The 25,061-nt window shown below is 36.8% G+C and overlaps 1 long non-coding RNA gene across 3 annotated transcripts in view; it reads right to left on the minus strand.

The window, feature by feature from the left end:
- LOC138324896 (uncharacterized) overlaps positions 1-17,987 on the minus strand; it is a 45,306-nt gene extending 27,319 nt beyond the window's left edge. For 2 of the 3 annotated variants that reach the window (XR_011208699.1, XR_011208697.1), the window contains exons 1-3: positions 17,638-17,981; positions 828-1,175; positions 277-780 (exon numbers count right to left, since the gene is read on the minus strand). This is a non-coding gene — a long non-coding RNA (uncharacterized lncRNA). Of the gene's footprint in view, positions 1-276; positions 781-827; positions 1,176-17,637 lie in introns of all 3 variants that reach the window. The other variant, XR_011208698.1, reaches the window with a different exon arrangement.
- Between the last annotated feature and the right edge of the window lie 7,074 nt (positions 17,988-25,061).

Here is a 25,061-nt window from a genome sequence, read left to right on the forward strand (position 1 = left end):
GTTTTACAAGGTGTTGTAAGTATACAATAGCTTATTGACAAGTCTGTCTGTTTTACAAGGTGTTATAAGTAAACAATAGCTTATTGACAAGTCTGTCTGTTTTACAAGGTGTTATATGTAAACAATAGCTTACTGACAAGTCTGTCTGTTTTACAAGGTGTTATAAGTAAACAATAGCTTATTGACAAGTCTGTCTGTTTTACAAGGAGTTATAAGACAATAACTTGCTAACAATCCTTTTGTTACACCAGATGATATAAGAAGACAATAACTTACTTGTTTTATAATAACTCCTCCAGGGAAAACAATACTGATTTACTAATTAGCACTCCCGATATTCTTGTGGTCTTGTAAACAACCCAAACATCCTGCAGACAATGATGTAAATGTATTTTTTGTACACTGATCACAGCTGCTAAGTAACATTCTTTGTCATCTTTCGTCTGACATGGGTCCTGAAGCAATATTTGTTGATTTTCTCGAGTTTGTGTCCCTAAGTCTTCATAAACATTTTGGTGATTTGAGTTAGATTGTCGCTTTGTTTTGAAGAAACAAAATTGGAGAAAAAGAAATGAAAGGCATGGTCTTGTTTGAATACACATTGAGTAAGAATTCCAACTTCCATTTAGTTATTTCTTAATATCAAAACGGCCACCACACTTTAAAAACTTTAAATATCCAAAGTAATTCAGAGGATGTAATAGTATAACGTTTAGAACAGACCCTCCAATATGTGCACTGAGAACACTTCAAAACATTACGTCACACTAAAGTAACGACCTAAAGTAACGAGCTCTTGCAACCACATGAGATCTTGCCCTAACGACTGTGAGAGCTCTTGCAACCACATGAGATCTTGCAACCTTGGAAACACTCATCTTGCAATATACTTTGAATCTGTCTCGTCAAACTGGTGGCAATGAGATAACAAAGTTACCAGTTTAAAATCTGCTGCTGTGCTGATGACCAAAGGGTACCTCGATCTACCATTTCTGAGGATGTAAATTTCTTGATGTGCTGCATGACAACAGGTTCTTTGATCTTGATGAGGACAGGGTTACCTCAATCTACCATTTCTGAGGACGTAAGTCTATGACGAGTCAGGTCACACCTTTAATTTGTCTGGTGCATTGATCAGCTCTTAACATTTTTGAAGGTTTCTTTACAGCGTACATCTGTAAACAGACAAGAAAATCTTATAACTAAACGTAAAAGGATTTGATCAGGAACAAAGCAACGCATGTTAGTCAATGATTAAACATATCAAAACTAAACAACTTCAGATCAAAGAACAAGGAAGACCAGCAATTACAACACAGAGAAATCAAATAAGCAATGTATATTTGGAGAGAGGGAGAAGGGAAGGAAAAATTGTGAATTTTACTAGTGAACAAAGCCTTCAAGTATGATATGACTTTTGTCTAATAAACAAAGTCATTTTAATGACTATATAGCTATAAGTCTTTCAAAACAAGGTTATTATGAACCTCTGAGGACCAACATAATTGTTTTGTTATAAGAACAGTTTGTTACTTATACATAATCCAAAAATATTATAGGAACATTGACGGGGGAATGAAAATTATTACGTTAGAACTGTAAATATGTTGTTAAAAGTGTTCATTAGAAACCTGTTTTACTGTACATATATAGGCATGTGTTTTCAAAATATACTAGTTCAAGACTCAAAATCTTTAAAGTGAACAGTCGGGCAAGGATGGCTAAAGTCGGTAAAAATGATGTGAATGTATATCCAGCATAATTTCTTATGAAATGGAAAAATAAAAATCTTTCGTCAAAATCTGTCTGCGTACGAAGAAATTAATTTAAAGTATGGGAATTCTAAAAGGTCCTCCAGGCTCACTATGTCCGTGGTTACATTTCCACACAGCCTCGCTTTCAATGCTTTCAACTTTTCTTTACTTTAATGGTCAGAACTGGGAAACTAAGCAGAACTTGACCGTCGTATTAATATGTGAGAACTTTTGGAAGGCCAATGAACGCATTAAGACTGGTTTTCTTTGCCCGACTATTCACTTTAATGTATATATTGCTACAGCAGAAAATTGAGGCAATTAATCCATACCTGTTCTTATAGAAGTGCATGTATTACTACAAATATCGAGGTGTCTGAACATCTAAATATTCTGGCTATTTAATATTGTTATGGGGACCTCTACTAGTATCGAGGTAGATTGAATATTGCCTGACTATGAACTATACATGTACTTGCAATATTGTTGAGATCTACCAGTATACTGAGGTGTCTGACCACCAGAGTCAGGCTATTGAACTATATGTATACTCTGTATGTAATTTCTAAGTTTGTTCACCAAGAAGTTCACAGACCAGGATATGATGTATTAGGCGGTGTTTAAATCACTCATTAATTATCTTCAGGGCTTCCATGTGGAATGACAATATTAACACCTGTTTAATATTTACATATAGCCACAACCATTACAAATATGTCTGACCCTTTCAGCTAAAATTGACTTCACTTTCATTAGACATTTGCCTTAACACATTTTCTTTACTAATTTCTTTGTTACAAAATCTCGACATGGACCATAATTAACTCAATACGAGATCCAAGTGGCTCTGTATTATGCTAACAGCATCTTTGGAACACTGGGTAATTAAAGTATTAATCATTTAGAAGTCATATTCAGATCATAACGTAGCTGGCCCCACTGACGGAGGGTCAAGGTCATTCATTAATACAAAGTTGGTGGACCTTTACCCAAGTTTGCTAGACATCCAATATCAGGGTGTTGTTTCATAACAAGTTTGCTAGATGTCCAATCGATGACTGTGTTCGATGCCGTTTACTTATGAGCACAATTTTCGGTGAAAAAACAATATGATTTTTTTTCACAAAATAACGACGTCACATGTACAATTGATATCTACCCAAGGGCAGATAACTCTTGAAATATGCAAAGATAGGATATCATAGTAATGTTTGCCATAAATTAAATAATCTAACTAGATCAGATCTACCAACATTAACATGATGCAGAATGATAAAATAAAATATAGTCATTTTTCGTGAAAGTTGTCATATTCTTGAAAAGAGTCTAATAGCCATTAGGCCTGACCTCGGTCAGCATTGTATTAAGTTCGACCCACATATTACAGACTATCAAAGAGAAATTTATACGACAATCAAAATATGAAACACATGTAAAATGGATATCATATTTCTGGAACAGCTGGCAACAGTTTGAAAGGAGATGTAAATTGAACAAAAACGACAAGTCACAACAACAGCTTGCTAGATCCTTAACTATAGTATTAAGTGTGTTATGATGAAGTGTAGGCTGTACGATATTGATCCAGCTGGTGTGACATCACTGTACTGGTGTTACGACGGAGTTACATCGCAGTTATGATGGTGTTACAACACAACATTACTAGAACAATGACATCAATCGGAAGAAGGCCTACTTCAGTAATGCTATATATGAGGTAGCACTAGCGTCTTCCAAAAAATAAACAAACCAAAAGTCTTCCAGTCACCCTTCATAACTACCTACGTGATATTTCATCATGTTTACCCAAATCCCAGGGTAGCAAATTTGAAATCACCATATATATATATTGGGCAGTTTCCAGATACGTACTGACCATGATAATTATAGGTCATTGGGTTTTTCTACTGGTACTCTGGCTTTCCTTTACCTTTTAACCACGCATATGCCTTTAAATGACCCTAGCTGTTATATTAAGGATATCTATAACTAAATTAGCCCAGGTGAGACTGTTATCCAGGAATTGACTAGACACTGCAAGTGTTTATGGTCCAGATTACATGTTCTACATGGTGTCTACCTGTACAGCACTAGAGACTGCCTACCATGTTGTAATGCCCATTTATTGTGACAATACAAGGAGCTGATTTATTAATTACCCCAGACGTTTGATCTCCTCCTTCCCCCCCCCCCTCACTTCTGCTGTTAACAAGATTCCATATCACATGCCTAATTAATATGCAAGATCTCCCCCCCCCCAATTTAGATCTGACACAGTGACCCCCTGTTTATAGCCCTCCCCCTCCCCCATCATCCGTTTGTAGTAAGTTTGGCCCCAGGGTCTTATCATTAAAGGCATTGAAGTTTAATGCATTTTAAAGTTTTCAGCTGTATTTCCTGTAGATTTACTGATCTTTTTTAACCTTTAAAACATCCGTTGATGTGATCACACTGCATCAAACTAACATATACATATCGGGACAAAAGTTCAACTCCATCTTCATAACAATAACGACTTCCGTGGAAATAAAAACAAGATCAAAGACAATACACATATCAGGTAAGAGAAACAGCCTTGAAGTCCCAAAATCAGAGCCCATACGTCAGAAACATGGCACAGTAGACTAAAGTCTATGTTTGAGAAATCCATAGGACATAATTAACCTTTCCATCTTTTGTCACCTTGACTAAACAAATCTTAAGCTTCACAAAGGAGGCCCTATTTGACAGGAAATGTCTTTTGTAAGATGGCCTCCAGTAAAAGGCTAAGCTGTAAGTAGGGGTCACCTTAATCCCCTAGCCCAATACTGTAATAAGGGGCCACCCTAATCCCCTTAGATAACTTGTCCCTCAGGTCTGTCCTTGAAACATTTTGTGTGTGGCCACTGTTGGTCTACACCTCCACTCCAATTCTCCCTCCCCTGTTTACGTAACAGTATTTAGTACTAAATAAATGTTTTCCCAGGACTTAGAGAACAGAAATTCGACCTTCAGTGACAATACATTCAAACTACTTCAGACAGCTTTCTTGGCACACCTTAATTAATGTTACACCTTTCTGTATCTTACTGCAAATATAGAAGACTTTGTCTTTATCAGTCAATATAGACATTGTCAAAGTGGTAGACACTGTCAAAGTGCTGTTATAGCATCTTAATTTGGTATAACATCCTGTTAACAGCCAATGTCATTTAAAATGTGCCAAGATTAGAAGGTTGAAGAAAATAGGAGTACCCACAGAAAAACCACCAACCTGCAATCAGTACAGATTGGGAACTGCCCTTGTGTCCCAGAGATGGAAGGCTAGTGATAATATTATGTTGTTACATGCATCTTTACTACTCTTTATCAGCCACTGTGGCCCTGTATCCATCATAGACCAAGCTAGAATTCTAAACCCTGACCCTTAATTTGTTTTTTTTAGCTAATTAAAATAACTACGTCATATCATCTAGAACCAAAGGACTTTTGCAATATTTTCTTATCTCTAATCCTTTTATTTCATACATATTGTATATACTTCATGACATATATGCATGTAGTTTACAGTTTGGAATGTGGCATTTAATTGATTTTGAATTGAATTGAACCAAGGATGTGGATTTCTATGTAGAAACACTCGGATGTCTGAACCAAGACATTGACATAAGACACTTAGGGAACAGCATGTTCAACCTGGAACTTCCGGCAAATTTAATCTGAAATTATCAAAATTAAACATTTTATTGACTTTAATAAGCAGGCTTCCAATTTCATTTTTCTGCTGACAGAAATTTATTAATACTCTATAGATGACCAGGGAACTAGAAAATTTCTTTGGAATCCTCTAGAAGAAGTTAATAAGCTGTTTCTAGAAGATCAAATTGTAGTTCACAGTCGCGACTACAGGAACCTGCTGGTTCACACAAAAACAATACAATTGACAGTTTCAAGTTTCTAAACTTGTTACTTTCCACCCCATACATGCTTCCTAAAAGTTTTATCCTATTTTTGACAGCGTAAAGGTAACAATATGGTTAGCTCCCAGCAGGACAGATAATTTAGCAACTAGTCGATCTTTAGAGTTAATCTTTGATACCTCTTCATTTCTTACCGGTCAAGTAGCTGGGAAAAACGCCACTGGTGTTCTTTATCAAGTTTAAGTAAGCGCCTACTAGTTGGTGATAACCACACTGCTATAATCCGAAGCCTCCTACAGGACACCACCGTAAGAGGATTGCAAAATGTTTAATCTTTACGTACGGCCTTATTTAGAAGTCTTTATCAGGTATAGCTTACAATATCGACTTTGACACACCCCCTCCCCCCAGAGATAGTAGGAGTACAACTTATAAAACCAGATTTCCCAGAACAAACCATTCTAAATACTATACAAACATTTCCCTCCAAAATTATCTGAGATTACGAGCCCGCTCAAATGATTGTGACAACTTAACACAAATTCCACAATCCCTGTAGGCTTACATAATTTTCAAACAGAATTACATCTATACTGATTTAATGTCAGCACGTTACGATAATTGGGCAAGTAAAGGTTTCAATTCTTAATCCAAGATCTCTAAACTTGAAGATATCATTTTCCCGGATGTTGAATTACTTACAAAGTGATGCTTATTGAAGATATTGACTTATTTACATATTTTGAAAACTTTGATGTTCCACAAGTCATCAACATACCGATATCTCTGTCCTTTATACTAAGACAAATCTTTTTCCTCAACTTCAAAGAAAATGACGTTGTCATACTTGGAATTTTACCTTTTCTTTTTTTCAAATGATTTTTTTCTTTAATAAAATTGCTAAACATAACATTATTGATAACATAATCAGATCATAAAAAGCTCTCAATTTCTATTTCATATAAGTGTTTGTTTTGAATCCATAACAATTCAATATTTTTATCAAACAGGAAACAAATACCGTACATAGAGATAATGTAAATTGCATACAGCTCTGGGATAAAATGAATATTGATTTTTAGCTCAAAAAGGACTCGGGAAGAACCATTCTGCTTCCCAATCAGAAGATCAAAGGAGAATCACCTGTCACCCGATACTTGGCGGCCATATTTAAATCCAAGTTTACCTGCTCGGATACACAACATTGAATAGCATCGTAATCGTTTGTTACCGATGCAGAAACTGTGAACCCAATACCTTTTCAAGAAGCCTACTTGATTTCAGAGTTTTGTCTATAGAAATTTTTCCTTGCTACTACCGGTAATTTCATTGATGCCAGTATCTAGGGTAATTTAATTCAAATCTTGATCTGACCTGAATTCCTCGGAATGACTGGGATATTTCAGATGTATTGATGTTTAGCACCTTTAATGGTGACTCAGCGCCGTCCATTGTCAGGTCTAGAAAAGACGTGGAAGCGATCCGACGTCCGTCTAGAAAAGATGTGGAAGCGATCCGACATCCCCGTCTCTTTATAAGTATGTAATGAAATGTATTTCAATTTGTTTTATCATTTCAGTACTTTTCTGTCACTACAATTGAAATTATGCCACTGACTACATTTGTAGATGTCATCACAAACGTAATGGTTCTACCTAACGAATGATAACTCTTTTGTAGTTAATTCATCTACCTAATCATCAAATGACTATCGGTACACAATGAACTTCCCGTGCAGACAGCGAGGACAGGTAGGTCTGCGACAGGTAAGGGGGAGTGCCCTATCAGCTGTTATTTCCACACCCTATCTACAGACCACAGCCACGACCACCGACACGACCCATTCAAAATTCTGACTGAATAGAATAATGCAGAAACGGTAGAACTTTTGAATTTCAATGAACCGTTTGGTTTTCGATCTTCAACATTGGAAGTAGGAAGAGAAGCTCAATGACGGATTGAGATTTTAATTTGCTATTAAAACACAGCAGTTTATTTTAAATATCCTGAGATAACAATAAAGATCGAGAAAGTTAAATACCTGTGTGCCTGTATACAGGTAAATGTTTATTTAAAATATCTATAACTAGCTATAGGAGCTAGAAAACTACACACATATATTGTACCCTTCTTTTTCTAGTTATATCGGAAATCCATTTTACTAACAGCAGTAAAATATTTAAAACTTGCTAAAATATCTTGTGACATATTAATACCTGGATTTCCAAATAGGGGGAAATTCTGGGCCTGGTTGTTCAAAGAATGATTAGCTTATATTAATCACATTAAGTTTTCAATTCTCATTTGCTGCAAAATTTGTTTTTATGACTTCACTTAACTTGGCAAGTAAGTAAAGAATGGAGTAAATATTCTTATAAAATTTTGTAAAATTTATGTTACCAGAAATTATTTTATCTTGATTTGAAAACTATCATTAACTTGTGGTTAGCATTATCATCTTTCCAACAACTGAGCCCTGGTTACCATATTCATCATGGATTCATCTTTGACATGAGACACATGATCGAAAGTTCTTCATCAGCCGACTGAACATGTTGTGGAGATATCTAATGAGGTTAGGCATCAGAAGTGATAAATATTTGATAAGAAAAAGATATCGGAAGTATGTCATCAAATATATATGCCTCTACATATAGATATATATTGTTTAAGCTCTATCAGATAATGTGCGTGGAATCTTGACAGAACATGTTATATAATTATCCGACTTTACTTCCTGAAACACAGGATATTAGCCGGTACTGAATCAGTGCATAACTGGTACATATAATACTTATGTATCCCGTATATATGTATGAATTATATCAAGACAGTCCGACTATTTCCTTTTAAATGTGTAATTGAATTCCAACAAATCATACACCAAGGTATTAGTCCAGACAAAACCATTTTCTTTGATTATTAAACTGTGAATAGATCTAGAGTTTTCCACTAAATGTTTATATATAACTGAAGTCTGACAAAATCTATCTGAACATATATACCAGTATCAAGACGGACATTTTCTTCTACATGTGTAACTGAATTTAGACAAAATGCATGCCAAGGCATCTATGTGACCAGATCATAGTTATCTTGTAAATAAGTAACCTGAATTCAGACGAAATCTATTTGAATATACTTGTATATCCAGTGATTCGAAACAGTTTTCTTTTAAATGTGTTACTGAATTCTTACAAAATTATAATATGGCAAGACATGCATCTATATAAACAACCTGACTTCTTACAAAATTATATGCCAAGACACCTATATGATCAGACTGACAATTCCCCTTTAAATGTGTAAGTGATTCCGAGCAACACTTGATACTGGTATAAGTGTCATTGAGTTCAGAATTGATTGTAAGGATCAGTAAACTGCTACTGATAGACTGTTATTGACTCATTCAATTGGCTAGTCAGCACAACATATTGAGTAATACAGAAGCTTTGTTATTACTCAGGTCTAGCGCAAACAAAACACACTCATTTACGTAATCAAAACACGTTTATTTACGCATCACATGGAACTGAAATTGTCCATGATTAATCTAGCAACCTTTTATATACATTATCTACCTTTATTAACCTTAACTTGATACTGGTATAAGTATTGGTACTGGTAAGACTTCTTACAAAATGATATGCCAAGACACCTATATGATCAGACAGACAATTCCCCTTTAAATGGGTAAGTGATTCCGAGCAACTGTCATACCAAGTCTCAGCGTAAAAACAAAGACTTTTAATAAAGAGCTTGATGAGGACATCCAGAGATATACATAGATAGTATCAGACAGGGTGAGTATATTAGAGAGTAATTCACCGTGAGAGGAAACAATAAGTTATGAATCAAGGTCATTAACGGCCCCCAAGCTACAGGCTAGAGATACAGCTGCTACTATCACTTTTTACCTTTTTTTTTCGAAAAGAAGCTGAAGTAAGTGCACTAGCATTGTATAGTTGTGATAAGATCATTGTAACATTAATATAATCTATCACTAGAGTCGAGGACAAAGAGATTTTAGTACATAGGTTAACTATACATGTAAGTCTAGACACCGACCCCATAGGCCACGCCCCCTTATTCTGATTGGTCAACATGAAAGTAGTCCCGGTGCTTCATTACATATGTGAATGTAATGCTAGTGATTTCACAATACTTCCGACACCATCTACTAGGCCTATATATAATTCTTACAACTTCACGCCTGACTGCCTTAGGTAATATGGTGTCCATATATCCTTGGAGTTGAATCAACAATACCCTCAAACAAACTACTGCCTATGTCAACTTGATGATAGTAATCCCACCAACACTTTCTCCTCACCAGTACAATATGTACTAATTATAACTCGGATGTGGTCTCAGGCCCTTCACGGTGTAGTATAACAAGGCCAACACAGCTCACCCCTGAAATTTACACTGCTTGTCATAAATTAGAAAGTTTATGGCTAAGTATACATTGTTATCACCAACAAGTATATATTCTACCTTTGTATTACAACATACGGACTGGCTGTTACAAAGTAACGACTTCCCTGTATCATTATCGCCTATCTTACTGCCCCTCCCTGTACTTAGTCAAACACAAGTTCTAATTCTTATAGGGAACAACACACAAAACAAGAAAATTAATTTACTCAAAATATATACCAGAGAGCTTGTGGGGTCAGTCAATATACAATGAGGAACATTAGTCCCATACAGGAGAAATTCTGTGTGAGTCCTGAAGGGAAGGAATCAGTCCCCAAAGTCTCCCAAGTTAAGGGGACCAGTGAGCTTAAGTGACCTGTAAGTCCCTAAGTAGAGGAGTACAAAAGGGACAGACAAAACTCTGGTGGATCACTCATAAAGTGAAGATGGTAGGATGGATTGTCCCCATAGATGGATTGAAGACGGGATCATGTAGAGATCCCAGGGAGGGACACAAGCCTGAAAGTCCCCAGGAAAGGACACAACTCTCAAAAGTCCCTTGGGATAGACACAAGCCTGAAAGTCCCCAGGGAGGGACACAAGCCTGAAAGTCCCCAGGGAGGGACATAAGCCTGAAAGTCCCCAGGAAAGGACACAACTCTCAAAAATCCCTTGGGATAGACACAAGTCTGAAAGTCCCCAGGGAGGGACACAAGCCTGAAAGTTCCCAGGGAGGGACACAAGCCTGAAAGTCCCCAGGAAAGGACACAACTCTCAAAAATCCCTTGGGATAGACACAAGTCTGAAAGTCCCCAGAGAGGGACATAGACATCGGGGCTTCTAATGGAATAAATACAGTAAGTCTGAAAGTCCCCAGGGACGGACATAGACATACTGGGGCTTCTAGTGGAATAAATACAGTAAGTCTGAAAGTCCCCAGGGAGGGACACAATTCTGAAATTCCCTTGGAAGAGGTAGAAGTTTGAAAGTAACCCGGGAGGGACTGACTCAGGTAGGGACACAAGTCTGTAAGTCTTTAAGTGGGAGGGACATAATAGTCAGAGCTCCAATGTAGGTGGAAGGAGGGATGGCCATTCAGTACAATATGATCAGTACTGGAGTTAGTACTACTGAAAGTGGTAGGGTTATATTAGTATTTAACAGTACCAGAGCTAACACTACTGTTGGGAGGGGACTAATCAGCACTGATTAGGGGAGTGGGGATCGAGTCAGATGGAGGACAGGGAGAAGGATAGGTCCCCCACAGTACTACTGTGGTCATGAATTGCCACATAACTGCCAAAACATATCAATTCCTGTAGCTGTCAAAACACAGCCCAGTACCATAGACTATGTCTTACCCTAAAACTATGTAATTTCAATAAAACTTAATCCAGTATGTAATTCAATTAAGCCGACACATGCTTTCTCACACGAGTCAGACTATCTGATAAAGACGATATGTTTATGTGTTTGTACCCCTTTTTCATTTCCATATCAAGTGAACAGAAACTATACATACATACACCATCTGGTTGTTGTAATCTCAATACATTCCAGCTAGACTTGGCTAAAAACCTTCCAACATTACACACCATACCTTACAGTTTCAAAAGAATATAATACAAATCTCCTTCCAATTTACACTTAATACAAGTCTACAATGTTTTTAGTCTCAATTTTCACATGTTAAACCCCTGACTGTTTCTGAATGAGAATTTCAGCTTGAGAAACTACAAACTTCACACATCACAAGTACATTTACGATGATTTGGTGTAGCCTGACACATATTACAGCTATATTTACATGTTTTTAATTGTTTTCATGCATAATTTACTGAAATGATTTGTGAGAAAACTCAGCAATTTCCCACGGTAAGTACTTTCTGATCAATCACAAATAATGTATGACATAACAGTCATTAAAACGGTATATAAAAAATTAATTAGCTAGTTAAGTATGCCTGGGTACAGAATCACAATGATACCTAGATATTGATCACCACCCACGTAAACTGTCATGTCTGTCCCAGAGTTCATCAGGATCTCACCGAATAATATCGTAACTGTATTCAGAATTAAAATTAACAGTAAATTGTAGCACCAATCTAACATTGAAATATATGTTTGACTCTCAAACTTCATTAAAAATTGTCCACATCTTGTGAATTGGATAACTTGTAATCTTGACCTTCAAATTTTAACCACTTGACCTCTGACCTTATAAACCCATGACCCTGAACTAAAACAATACCCCATTATTTTTAGTTGAAACAGAGTCACTATCAGTCACATAATTACTGAAACAATGGCCATGGAATTCTAATTTTACATACAGACTTGAAAATGAATTTACAGACAATAAGAGTAGAACTGTATGTAGACTTTAGTAAGTTAAGACAATAGAACCAGGTGTTCCAAGAGAATTAGTATTATATGTTTCACAGACCACATCAACCGTTTAATTCTCTAGGTCTAATGCAGGTTAAGTCACAATCTCAAATGAGAAATTGGTGGCGATAACAGAACAACAAAAACATATTAATTATAGAAGCAATCTTGTACTGTAAAGAAAAAGAATATCCCCATATGAGAGAATGATGACTTATATAATTAAGTAACTCCCTGTTAACAAATCTCCGGTACAATATGTAAACCATCATAAATCACTGAAAAGGATAATATTTATAGAAGATGCCATTGCTATGCACTAGACCAGCCCAGAACATCAGGAAATGTTCTCATTGTTGCAGGGTCTACATCAAAGCATGTTTTTTCACACAATTTATAAGTATAATGAACTCCAGTACAGATTTAGCATGACAGGAAACAGAGAAGCTTGAGGGCCAACCAATCTGTTTTTAAGTTTCACCCAATTGTTTCTAATTTTACACAGGGTATCAAAATCTCAAGTGGGCTTGACCAGGAGATGGATTGTGGTATGGTACGGAGTGCTACAGTGTAAAATACACACAGACGTGGGTACTCAATGGCCTATTGGAGATATACTAATGCTCTATCCACTAATCTTTCTTTGTGATCACTATAACAACTTTTACTTCGGTCAACCAAGGTTTTCATATAATCTGATTTTTTGTGTGTGATTGTTTGCTCAATGATCATAATAATTCATATAGAAAAAGATAGAAAGTAAACAAATTAAAGGCTCTAATAGGGCAGTCAATCCATTGAGGAAAATTTGTGTGAGAAAATAAAGAACACGGAAAGAACCACTGGACACTTGACCACAACTGACCACCACTTAAGATTGACCTCAAGATTGACCTGATCTAGATCTTAAAACTGCCAATTAAGAACAACCTGTTAGAAGAGACAGATTTCCAGAGCACCTGTTCTCTGCATCTCCAAACATCATAAAACCAATTCCCATTCACAGTCAAATTTTAATTGGCATTCAATCCAATTTACATTCTGGGACCTACAAGTAATTTAACTTCCATTAGAACCAGACAAATGAACCGCTGACCAGGTCAACTGCAAAGTATGAAAGGCTGTGGGGTATACAAACAAAGAAAGGAAAACACAGACAAATAATCTTATAATCACACCAACAATATAGAAATTTCATTTAGAATTTATTTCATTCATCTATATAATCATGCTGATTAACCTTTTGACATTATAGTTGCTTCATGTTTGTACAGATGATTTTCCTGCAATGTTCTAGGACTGTCCCCTCCAATCACCTTGGTAACAATGACTTTACAATTGTGGGTACATGTAACTTCTCCAATACCATTCTGTTTGAATAGATGGCATAGCTTCTCACAAAACTCAGAAAGGTCTTTTTCATCTCTTTGGGAAGAATATTGGGAAAGGCATTTCTAGAAGTTTTTTTTTTTTTTTTTTAGTTTGATTGCCTAATAGGGTCTGAGATGGGTCATAAGTCCCCCCCCCCCCGCCCCTCCCACCAACCCCCACACCCTAAAGCTGGACCAGGTTTTAAACCATCATTGTCAGCTTGTATGTCATGATACACATAGCCCAAACTCTTTCATCTCTTTCCTTAATCACATCTACAGTGTAACTGTCAGGCTGAGTACTGGGGCGGGCCAGAAATAACACCTGTCCCTCTCCGCTAATTACACCAACAGCCAGTCTGACCCCCCCATACATGTCAGATAACAACACTCAATGTCACTGGGTCAACACTGGCCCCGGCAACAAGTGATTAGCTCATTGTACTTTGGCAACAGAAAGTTCTCTTTCTGGCGCTGAAGTGCAAGTGGTCCATTGGGCTTGTATAACATTCATATGCGGGTCATCTTCATGAACATTTTAGTAAATTCAATATTGGTATGTTTTGCAGTTAACCTGCATTTTCAAGATAAAGATATTTGTTTGCTTTTGTTTTTCATTCTATTACCACAAGGTTCATTTAAGGAGGTCATGCCTGGTTTAGGAGTAACTGGAGAAAAAAAACACCAACCTACGATCATTATCTGGCAACTGGCCAAAACGAGATTCAAAACCCAGGGACGGAAGGTTAGTGGTGATATTTGGAACATCACCACTTGACCTCTACAAGGTCAAGGTGACTTGTGGACAGGTTTAGCAGTCCTTTATCCCATACTGCATCTGCACGCCCATTCGGGATGGATCAGGGTTCAAGTAAATGAGAATTTGCTTAATCAGACAGTTTAAAGAAGTGACAAATTAAACTTACAATGTCAAGTCTTGACAGATATGGCAAATTTATATGATTAAAAATTACAGCTAAGCTTTAAGAAAACAAGCCAATTCTCAATGTCATGCGTTTGTTCACCACCTCAAATGTAGAAATTGGCTCATAAGTTATAGGATTTATTTACAGTGATGTGTATTATACCAGTAACCTGTAGATAGAATATGTGTAGGTCACATACCACAAGTCATCATACCATACCTAGACCAGGAAGTGGTTACACAAAATCTTCATATAAACTTACACAGCTGACAAGTAAATTGTGATCCTGTTACACTAGCTATCACCATTGGCTCTGTACACAGACAGAACCATGTCAATATTAATTACATAAGGAAGGCCTTGTAAAACAATTTACTACAAATAAGATAATTCAGTTTCAGTTCTTAGAAAATACCTTTCAGTGGTCAAAGGATACAGAAATTAAACACAACCTAGCAGCCCAAATTCAGAAAAAAATAGCACTTTTTCCATTTCATATAATCTTTAGCTTGCAGCACTTCCATGATCTTCAATTGTCCAATGTTTTGTACCAGATGTGTTCTGTGGCCTTTGAAAAACAACTCAGAATTTGTTGTTGAATGTAAAAATGATCAATACTGACCTTTGACCTCTATCATTGGAATGGCTTATAAATTAATGTGACCTGAATGGCTTATAAATTAATGTGACCTGAAGAAATAATTGACCATGACTTGTGAGGGATGTCCTAGAAAATATTTACAGGACATCCAGCCTGTTGCTAAGATTACTCAGTTCTAATGGATGCTGGAGAATCTATCTAAAACTCAAATGGGTGATCAAAAATTCATCCGACATCTGAATGATCTGAAAAATAATCTATAATTAAACTATGTCCTCTGCTGACAAATGACCTATAACTGAACTATGACCTCTGATAATCAATGACCTATAACTGAACTATGACCTATAGATCTGATGACAAGCATTACCTATAATTGAACTATGACCTGTGGCAAATGACCTAGAATTGAACTATGACCTCTGATGAATGATCTAGAACTAAACTATGACTTCTGATGATGACGAATGACTTGGATCTGAATTATGACCTTTTTTTAGAATTGAACTTCATGACCCTAAAATAATATGACATATCTTAAGAATATGACATAGAATTAATTGAATTATGACACTTGAAAAAAACAACAGAATTCCAGAATTGATCATATGCAAGAATCCCTTATGAAGCCTCAGAATTAATTAGTGACATTAGAATTGAAGAAGGGCTGAAAATTAGCTTCCAACTTCTGAAGGGATGCTGTTGAACTGATCTGTAACATCAACTTGGTGATTGGGAATTTTTCTATAATCAACAGCTGGTAGCTTTCGAAAATGATTGGGAATTCATATGTGACTTCTTAAGGATGACCTAGACTTGAACAAGGGACCTCTGAACAATCATCTGGAATTGATCTTTAATCTCTGAAAAATGACTCAACATTTATTTTTGATCAGTGACTTGTGTCCATATTGAAGAACATAGGATTGATCTGGGAATTCCAGGGAAATTTAAAAATCACAAAAGTGATGGAAATTTACACAATCCAACATATGAATGTTGATACATTTTTATGACCAGATATGGCCCACCAGTTATAGCTAAAAGAGTATTACTCAGGTATTTTTGTTTCTGAGCTGTCATCATATGATCCACTCCACTTTTACAAAACTACATTGTAATGCAAGAATATTTCAGACTAGAAAATGGAAATATCATCTTTGTTGACAGGTTACATGTTCTCCAATCTTAAGTGACAAACATGTAACTTTGTCAGTTGTATTTTGTCATAGCATCATCTACATCTGCTGCTACTGTCCATGACCATAGTAGGACTAGGTTTGCACCCAGGACCCTCTTATCACTAGCCAGATTGAAGCTCTACAAATTTAGTTAGTGATGATCTACCAGATCCAGAAACATTACACTTTTCTCTGATTCAAACATATTACCAATGTTCAAAACTGGTTTAGTCACAGGCACCAAAATATATATAGAAGTGGGGAAAGTGCATGGCCAGATTTGGGGGTCGAACTCGGGACCCTCTAAACACTAGCCAGATGCTTTACTAAAAGAGCTACCTCAGGTTGCTGGCGATCAACCTAATCTGGAACTGTATCAGCATCAGAAATATCCAACGGATGCCCATCCTCACCTAAGTTGGTTGACATCTCTTTTCCTTAAACATATTTTGTTTTGTAAACTATATTTGAATACCATGAATCATCTGGATCTGCATCATGGTATTCTTGATAATTGATGGGTTAAAATAATAAATATCATATTTTAACATATTGGAGACTTAAACTTTCTTTCAGAATAAGAATTATCTGGTAGTATTTCTATATGCCATACTGAAAACACACACTGTAATCAAACCCAAATTAACTCTATCAGTATAAAGTCAATTTGAGTAATTAATTATAAGAAACTAAAAATAATGATAAAAAATAAAATAGTAAGATCTGTTTGTATGTTTTAACTTTGTCGTGCAGACTGTGATATGTTTAGAGTTCACCTTGATCACACCGACTACATCACGAGTGATATGTCCGCCATTACCGTCTACACACACGTTCGCCAAAGCTAGTTAATTAGTTCTAGCTGTCATATAAAATAAACAAGTCTATTTCGAACGAATCGTATATATCCATATGTTAAGTATCAGTTAATATTAATAATCCTTGGTTTTATATTAACTGTAAACTCTCATGTGAACGTTTTACATGTTTGTCATTTTGTTTTACAAGCCCAAGCAAGTCCCCGTCTTACCACCTAAGTACACATCTGTTTTTACTGCAATACACATTCATCTGACCATTACAAATCGACACACACCTGCTTCATGCTATGATGATAGTAAATCTCTCATTTTGGAATAAGTAATCCTTCCGATTTAAGTCTGTATCATGTTTTTTCGTCAACACACAATAGCCACTATCCAGACCATGTGCTCATCCGCCACGACACTTGTTTGCATTTTTGCTGATGTTTGCAATATAATTGAAGAAAGCATACGAATGGACATATTTTTGTAAAACCAGGATCAAAATAAGCAAATAAATGTAGATGGATTTCCCTAATTGCAACCTACATAAATTCTTCCAGGGTCCTAATTTCAGAGGTTATCTTCCGATGGCGATCAAAACAACATTATCCTCGTTCCCGGAAGTTAGCCTACACGTTCGCCACGACACTTGTTTGCATTTTTGCTGATGTTTGCAATATAATTGAAGAAAGCATACGAATGGACATATTTTTGTAAAACCAGGATCAAAATAAGCAAATAAATGTAGATGGATTTCCCTAATTGCAACCTACATAAATTCTTCCAGGGTCCTAATTTCAGAGGTTATCTTCCGATGGCGATCAAAACAACATTATCCTCGTTCCCGGAAGTTAGCCTACACGTTCGGAACTCTCTGGAATTTATATTAAAAGAAAAGAAAGGACACGAGAACAAATAACTTCCGGTTTACCTACCACCTGCATATAGACTTGCTTTAGTTCTGAAAATTGATTAAAATAGGAATCGAATGAGAAGATATGTATTTGAATAAGATTTCTTCGGATTTAAATCTAAATTTAAATTGATATATTTTGTGCAATATATAAATGAAAATAATCTTGGTTAATCAAACTGAAACTTAAAATAAATATACTTTGAATAAAATTTTGCAAGTTTGTTACAAGTCTACATGCAACGTACATGTAGTTTATCGGCTCATAGTGTAAAATCAGTTTACTATTACCTTCACTATCTTTTTTATAAAGTTTGTTAATCTACTTAATTCCTTTAAACATACATTTATTAAAAGCATTAGTTGGATTTGTTCTCAACATTTGAATTCTTAGCATTAAACTCTCTCCAACATGGTGTCAAAATGCTGCACTCTATCAGTAGAGCTCTGACACTTCAACTTCAGCTTCATTATAATATTGAAGGAACCCGTGAAGATCTTGACCATGCAGATATCAAACATTATATTCTTAAATTGATTTTATTACTATTTTTATTTAAGTTTCGCATGATATCTTCATTATTTCCTCCAAAATATCGACTTCTATATTACCAAAATTCAAGGACAGCATTCGCAGTAGTGTAGCTTATCTTGTTCCTATTTCATTTTGACATATGTAATACTACATTTACCAAATTAGGCGAGGTTTCAATTATGTGAAATGCAAAATCAACAATTTGTAGGAGTAATACTTTTTATTATATTACATGTCAATACAAGTCGTATTTCTTCAAATGACGGGTTATTTAAACAAACATGGTCATACTAAGGAACAAGATAATAGTTGTCAGGTAATCCAGGACATTCCAGAAGAATTATGCCATCATAACAAATACGTTAGCACAGTGTATGTAGGTAGCCTGTACTATAAGTATATTATGACGTATAAACATGTCAGACATGTATATATGTAGTTATTATCGTGTTATAAAGGTCACAGACAGTTATTGGTAATGCTAACCCATATATAATCAATTTGTTTGTATACAGACTCATAAACAACGCACGTGCGCCATAGTATGTAAGGCAATACAATACAATGCAATTCAATTTTATGAATATAACATACAACATAATTCGATACAATACAATACAATACAGTGCAACGCAACGCAACACGGCACCATACCATACCATATATTACATATTGAAATTTATTTTTACCAGATGTTCAGCTCGTGATGTCAAAAGTGGAATACGTTGTCAAAAGGATCAAATTGGGATCCTGATAACTGGTACATGGCATTTATTTCAGCATTATTGCTGAAGATATTGCAAATACTTTGTCAATTCGGCATTTCGTCCATAGACCATAGGACAATTCAACAGGCGGTGACCGGGCCATAACCAGTTCCAGACCTTAAAATAGTAACAAGTCGGACAATACAAGAGTGTTATATATTATCATATAACTGACCAATATCAATCATTGATATAAACACCAAAGCACCTGTGTTTTTATGTTGCCGACCGAAGTATAACGAGGATTTAGTTTTTTTCTGCGATTATGCAGTAAAGGTTACCAAATATGCCATGTGTACTTTTGTAGGGAGCATGATACCAAACTGAGATAGAACGGTTTCTTATCTGGTTTATTATAGTAAAATATTAAATTATTACATCAGAAAGGATTAACTGTCCATATTCACACGTGCACTACCCATGCAATCGCCAATTTGTCTGACAAGAGAAAGAAAACACAATAAAACTTGAAAAGTTTGTAAGATTTTTCTTGCTTCTTTACAGTTCCATTTTACTAATGAGGAGAAATGAAAAACGAGAACCCAAAGTTTAAGACGACATGTCGAAGAAAAGGTTCATATTCAATAACGAATGAAAACGACACCAACGAAGACCAAAGTTCAGAAAGAGCGACATGGGTGTCAATGAGTAAACAGCAGTTAAAACGACGGGTGTCAATGAGAAACCAGCGTCACAAAACGATGGATGTCAATGAGAACCAAAACCAGTTTAGAATCGATGTCAAGGAGAGTCCACAGGAATCAAAGAGACACAAACTAGCAATGTCTACAGTTGAAAACGACGGGTGTAGATAATGAGAAACCAAAACAATGGTTACATTTATGTGTAGAACGGGTGTCAATGAGACACCAACAACCCGGACCACACTTTTGATCGTCCAAAGAAGGAAGGAAATATTTCTGCTACAATGGCGTCTGGAAATCTACTTTGGTTTACATTGTCTTACGATAGCGAACAGACGACTTCAGAAGCAATTCACTATATATTACTCCCGAAGCGATTGCTGTGCTCTGACATTCATTGGTTCTTTGTGCTGTTTTAGTAGCCTCTCCACACACTAAGTCCAATCTCGCTGACCGGACAGGGTCGATAATGACCAGCCGATCAGTCTAGACGCCGGGGTGATCTAAGGACGCGTCATATTGAGCTATAAGACGTGGAATATAGGCCGCATCTTCATCGTGGTCGGCCATAAAAGTCTCACTTTGGATATATCGACCTAAAGAAGGTTCCTTAAAGTACATTACAAAACAAAGAGCTTGTACACGTATACGTTCACACATGAACTGGCGAAATCTTTGTCAAGTGTTGATGGTATAGACCGTAATTGGTTCTAACCCGAGGTTCATCTGAACCTAACACCGTATTCGGACAGTTCGATGATACACAATCTGATGTTAAGCCTGGTGATTGGCAGATAGATTTAGGACTAGGTTAGTTAAGCTCCTGTATATACCCATTAGTACACGCATTGATCGATTGGCCTATATTGGTGGTTTACTATTATCATTTTAATACTGAAGTAGTTCCGGGTAACGCTTAGATGACGGTAACTACGTTGGCCGTGCCGCGTGCCTCGAAGATTGGGGAGATACGCGCCGTCTAGACAGAATGCAGTTCTATAGACTCTATCGTGATATCCGCGTTTTTGTCAAAATCCTAAAATCACTTTCATCTTTAACCAAATCGTGGGTGGCACAAGCACAAGTTACGTAACAATAAATAAAACAATGCGCATGCACCAACCAAGGGTGCGTTCGAAGCTAATGATGCTGGAAGGAACATGCAAAGATATGCCGAGATAAATCCGACAAAATCAGACGGAATTAGTTCATTTTCTCGCGTTTGAGTTCGTTGTAACCAAAAGATGATGGTTATCATGGGATAAATCCGACCACAATCTCACTGTAGCAATCAACACTCGCGCACCATTGGCGTAAAATGTATTGTTCCTCTTTGATTTGATGCAATTTTCGTTTCAAACGGTAGAGACTATATCAAAGAGTGGACCCCAAACAGAAAGTCTGGTAGGTCTTTCAGTGGGGTGTAGTCTAACTCTAAACTGTCGGAATTAGATATAATGGTAATGAAACGCCTCCCAAGTGAGTTACGCTGATTTAGTTACAAGTATGAAAGGACATTGGAATAATAGGTTATGAACAGTGATATTATGGCACCATACTAAGATTCCACATCAAACAATGGCCACACGACTGTTCTGACGTACACGGTGCCAATGCTATCTAAATTCATCGCCATGTCACCGTAATATTGGTAATAACGCACGTCACTATTATCAACTTGATGTAACATATAAAGTCACCGGACACGCGTGCATGGGAACCTAGATCGGTCTAACATCTGGCACCAAAGACACTCGTTGTTACTGCTTGGTTATAAGATTGTACAACGATACCATTTGGTAGACATCTGGTGCAGCGAAAACAAGATATTTATTGGGCAATGGTTCATATCATTTTAGTACTTACTTAGCATTGCTAACGATGTCTATATTACCTTTAAATAGACGTAAAATAGAAACTAAACCATCGCTGTATATGTCCCCTCGTCAGGTGATAAAACAGTGATTCTGTTTGACAGGGTTTTTGGTTTGGGGCCATGCCAAACACATATTGTGGTGGCGTTGAGAAGGGGTGGCGAGTCTGGTACAGCGATACACATTACATTCTGGGATGACAGACATTCTCCGCATTGCCAGCAGTACAACTGCAGTCCCCGACACCGTGTGGCACATGTGTTGCAAATATATAGCATCGTTTCATGAATTATGAAGTACTTTCGAGCCGAATGTTGGCATGTACAGTCGAGTGGTGCTACTGCCTTGTCGTTAGTGACAGCATCCCCCGTCTGAGACTGTTGGGGGTCTGTATCTTACAGTAGTTGGTACTGGGCGAGGTACCCAGGGTCCTGGCACTCACTAAAAGGGACTTTAGATGACCCTACAGGAACAGCGTATGCCACTTTGGTATGGCATTTTCTATATGCCATGTTAAATGGACTTCGTTTTTTCCCTTAACGTTTTTCTGGTTGGGAAATTATGCAAAATTACAGATAAAACCGATTCATCGTCTCGTAAGTCATGAAAAGAACATGAAGGGTATCTTACACATTAGCTAGTAAACGTCTTCTTGGTCCTAATTATTACCACCTTTCTTAAGGTGCAGCGTCGAAATAGTACTCCACCAAATCGTCAAGGCAACTTAAGTTTCAAAGAAAGTCAAAGAAAGATGGTTAGCTCTATATGACGACCACCATCGATGATATTGAGAAGACGATTAATGTAAATGCTTAAACTAGATCCTAATTATTTTAAGTAACTGTGTGTACACAGCAGGCCTATGTTATTTTGATTTTTCTGCATGACAACCACTGTTAGGAATATTGCCAAAGACGTTGTCAGTTACAGTATCAAAGGATGGCTGATTGATTGGTTGGGCTAAAACGTCCTTGTTCCGGTTATAACGGAATTTAGGACACGTTACCAGTGGTCCTAACGCTGTCCTGACCACGTGCTGTCCTTACGCTGTCCTGACCACGTGCAGTTCCAACGCTGTCCTGACCACGTGCAGTCCTAACGCTGTCCTGACCACGTGTCAGTATCATAGATTACTGATTATCATCTGTAATTGCTGCTGCATATATAACATACCATATAGTAAGTCGAATGTCATTGGTTGCGTTATTGACCAATCAAATGTTAGATGACACCATTAAACACAATGTCTACTGTAATCTGTACTGTCATGTTATGGAAAATTGACTGTTGTTTTATCCCGTTACACTAAGGGATGTATCGATTTGTGCATGAAAACATGTTCCAAGTCCATGTCGTTTGATTTCTGGAAAAATATCCAGACAAACTCTAGAAAAAAAATCGCAATAACGAGTCGAAATTACAGACTGTAAAGTTAATGAATAAATTGAGTATCTGGCATTTGAAATATGACCGACCATATAATGTGAAATAGGAATTATAAAGAAGAGTTTGATATTATTAAAACAAACTATGGAGATACACAAAGGGGTGAGGGGTGTCGCACACACACTGTCCAGGGGGAAAAGTGGATTAATTAAGTATCATTGATAATCACAATGGTATCTTTATGAGCCTGATTGGCGATATTTGGTTAACGTAAGGCCTAGATATGGGGGATTGGACATACAAACCATATGTCCCTAGCTAATCATATTGTCTGCTTCAGCGGCTGATAATGGTGACCTTGAAAAACGGGTATGACCTATTCTGACGGGTAAAAAGTGGATTACTACGCCAGACGGGTTACATATGCCTGACAATGTTGTACAAAATGTATACCAAAGCGGTATCAAAAGATACCACGGCATAAATCGGGGTCAGTCTGTGTGACAACTATACCAACAGATTTTAAATAAACTACGCCGCCAAATGTACATAACACGTGTAAAAATTATCGAAATAAAAAGTCGATGTTATTTTCAAATTTCCGGTTCCGTGAAGTAAATACGTGAGTCACATTATCTACCATATAAAACAGATGTTAGGGATATCATACGTTTGTGTGGTGTCGACGGTCAAGAAGTAGCTGTTCATGATAGGATGGGATTGTGAAATACTCACTTTACTATCGTGAAATGATGATAGCAATAACTGGGTTGTTACGAAAGATCAAGTTGGCAAGTAACAATGTAGGTGACACTATTATTGTACTTAGTGCGCAAAGAAAATTACAATGACGCGCAAAATATGCCCCCTCCCCTCTGTGCTTGATCATGATATTGAAAAGCAATTGTCAGATTTCTTTATAAAAGTGGATTTTTTATCAATTCAGAGATAACTTCACAAGAACCACCAGAATAGATGCTACTGTCCATTGTCGGGGCCTAATGAGGATGACACGTCCAGATATAAATACGCTCCCACACGCCGAGGGGGTGTGATCAGAATAAACTAAATAGAATGTTTATTCGTGCCCCTGTTCGAATCACATTCAAGACAGTCCTCAGCGTATCAAGTACCATGTTTGTATAAAATTAAAACCCTAATAGCTGCAAACTCAAACTGTCCTCAAATTAAATGTTTGCCGGGAAGCGATTTACAAAAACCCGATACACGGGGGCGTGGTGGTATACGTGAAAAGCACAGGAAATGCATACTTGAAATGTCCCCCTCCAAAAACGTCGATCAATATTGTAATCGGACGGCATTCCATCCAGGTGAACTACATATAAAAGTAAGGATTGTTACTTCGGGGAAACGCTCCTGGCGAGCTAAAATATATATTTGCTCTTGTCTCATTGATAAAGTTAGGTGAATGGTGTATCTGAGCAGCTCTAGAGCGACCCCTTGACATACACCATCGGTACTTCCAAACGTTTTAGTTTAAACCGGGAAAGCAACTTTAACTTTGAACTATTTTATAATCTAGCATATCAACTTGTAATACTGTCGTTTGACTGTGATAACCTTTGTTGCGAACC

This window comes from Argopecten irradians, chromosome 6, assembly GCF_041381155.1.
Source record: "Argopecten irradians isolate NY chromosome 6, Ai_NY, whole genome shotgun sequence".
Classification (NCBI taxonomy): Eukaryota; Metazoa; Mollusca; class Bivalvia; order Pectinida; family Pectinidae; genus Argopecten; species Argopecten irradians.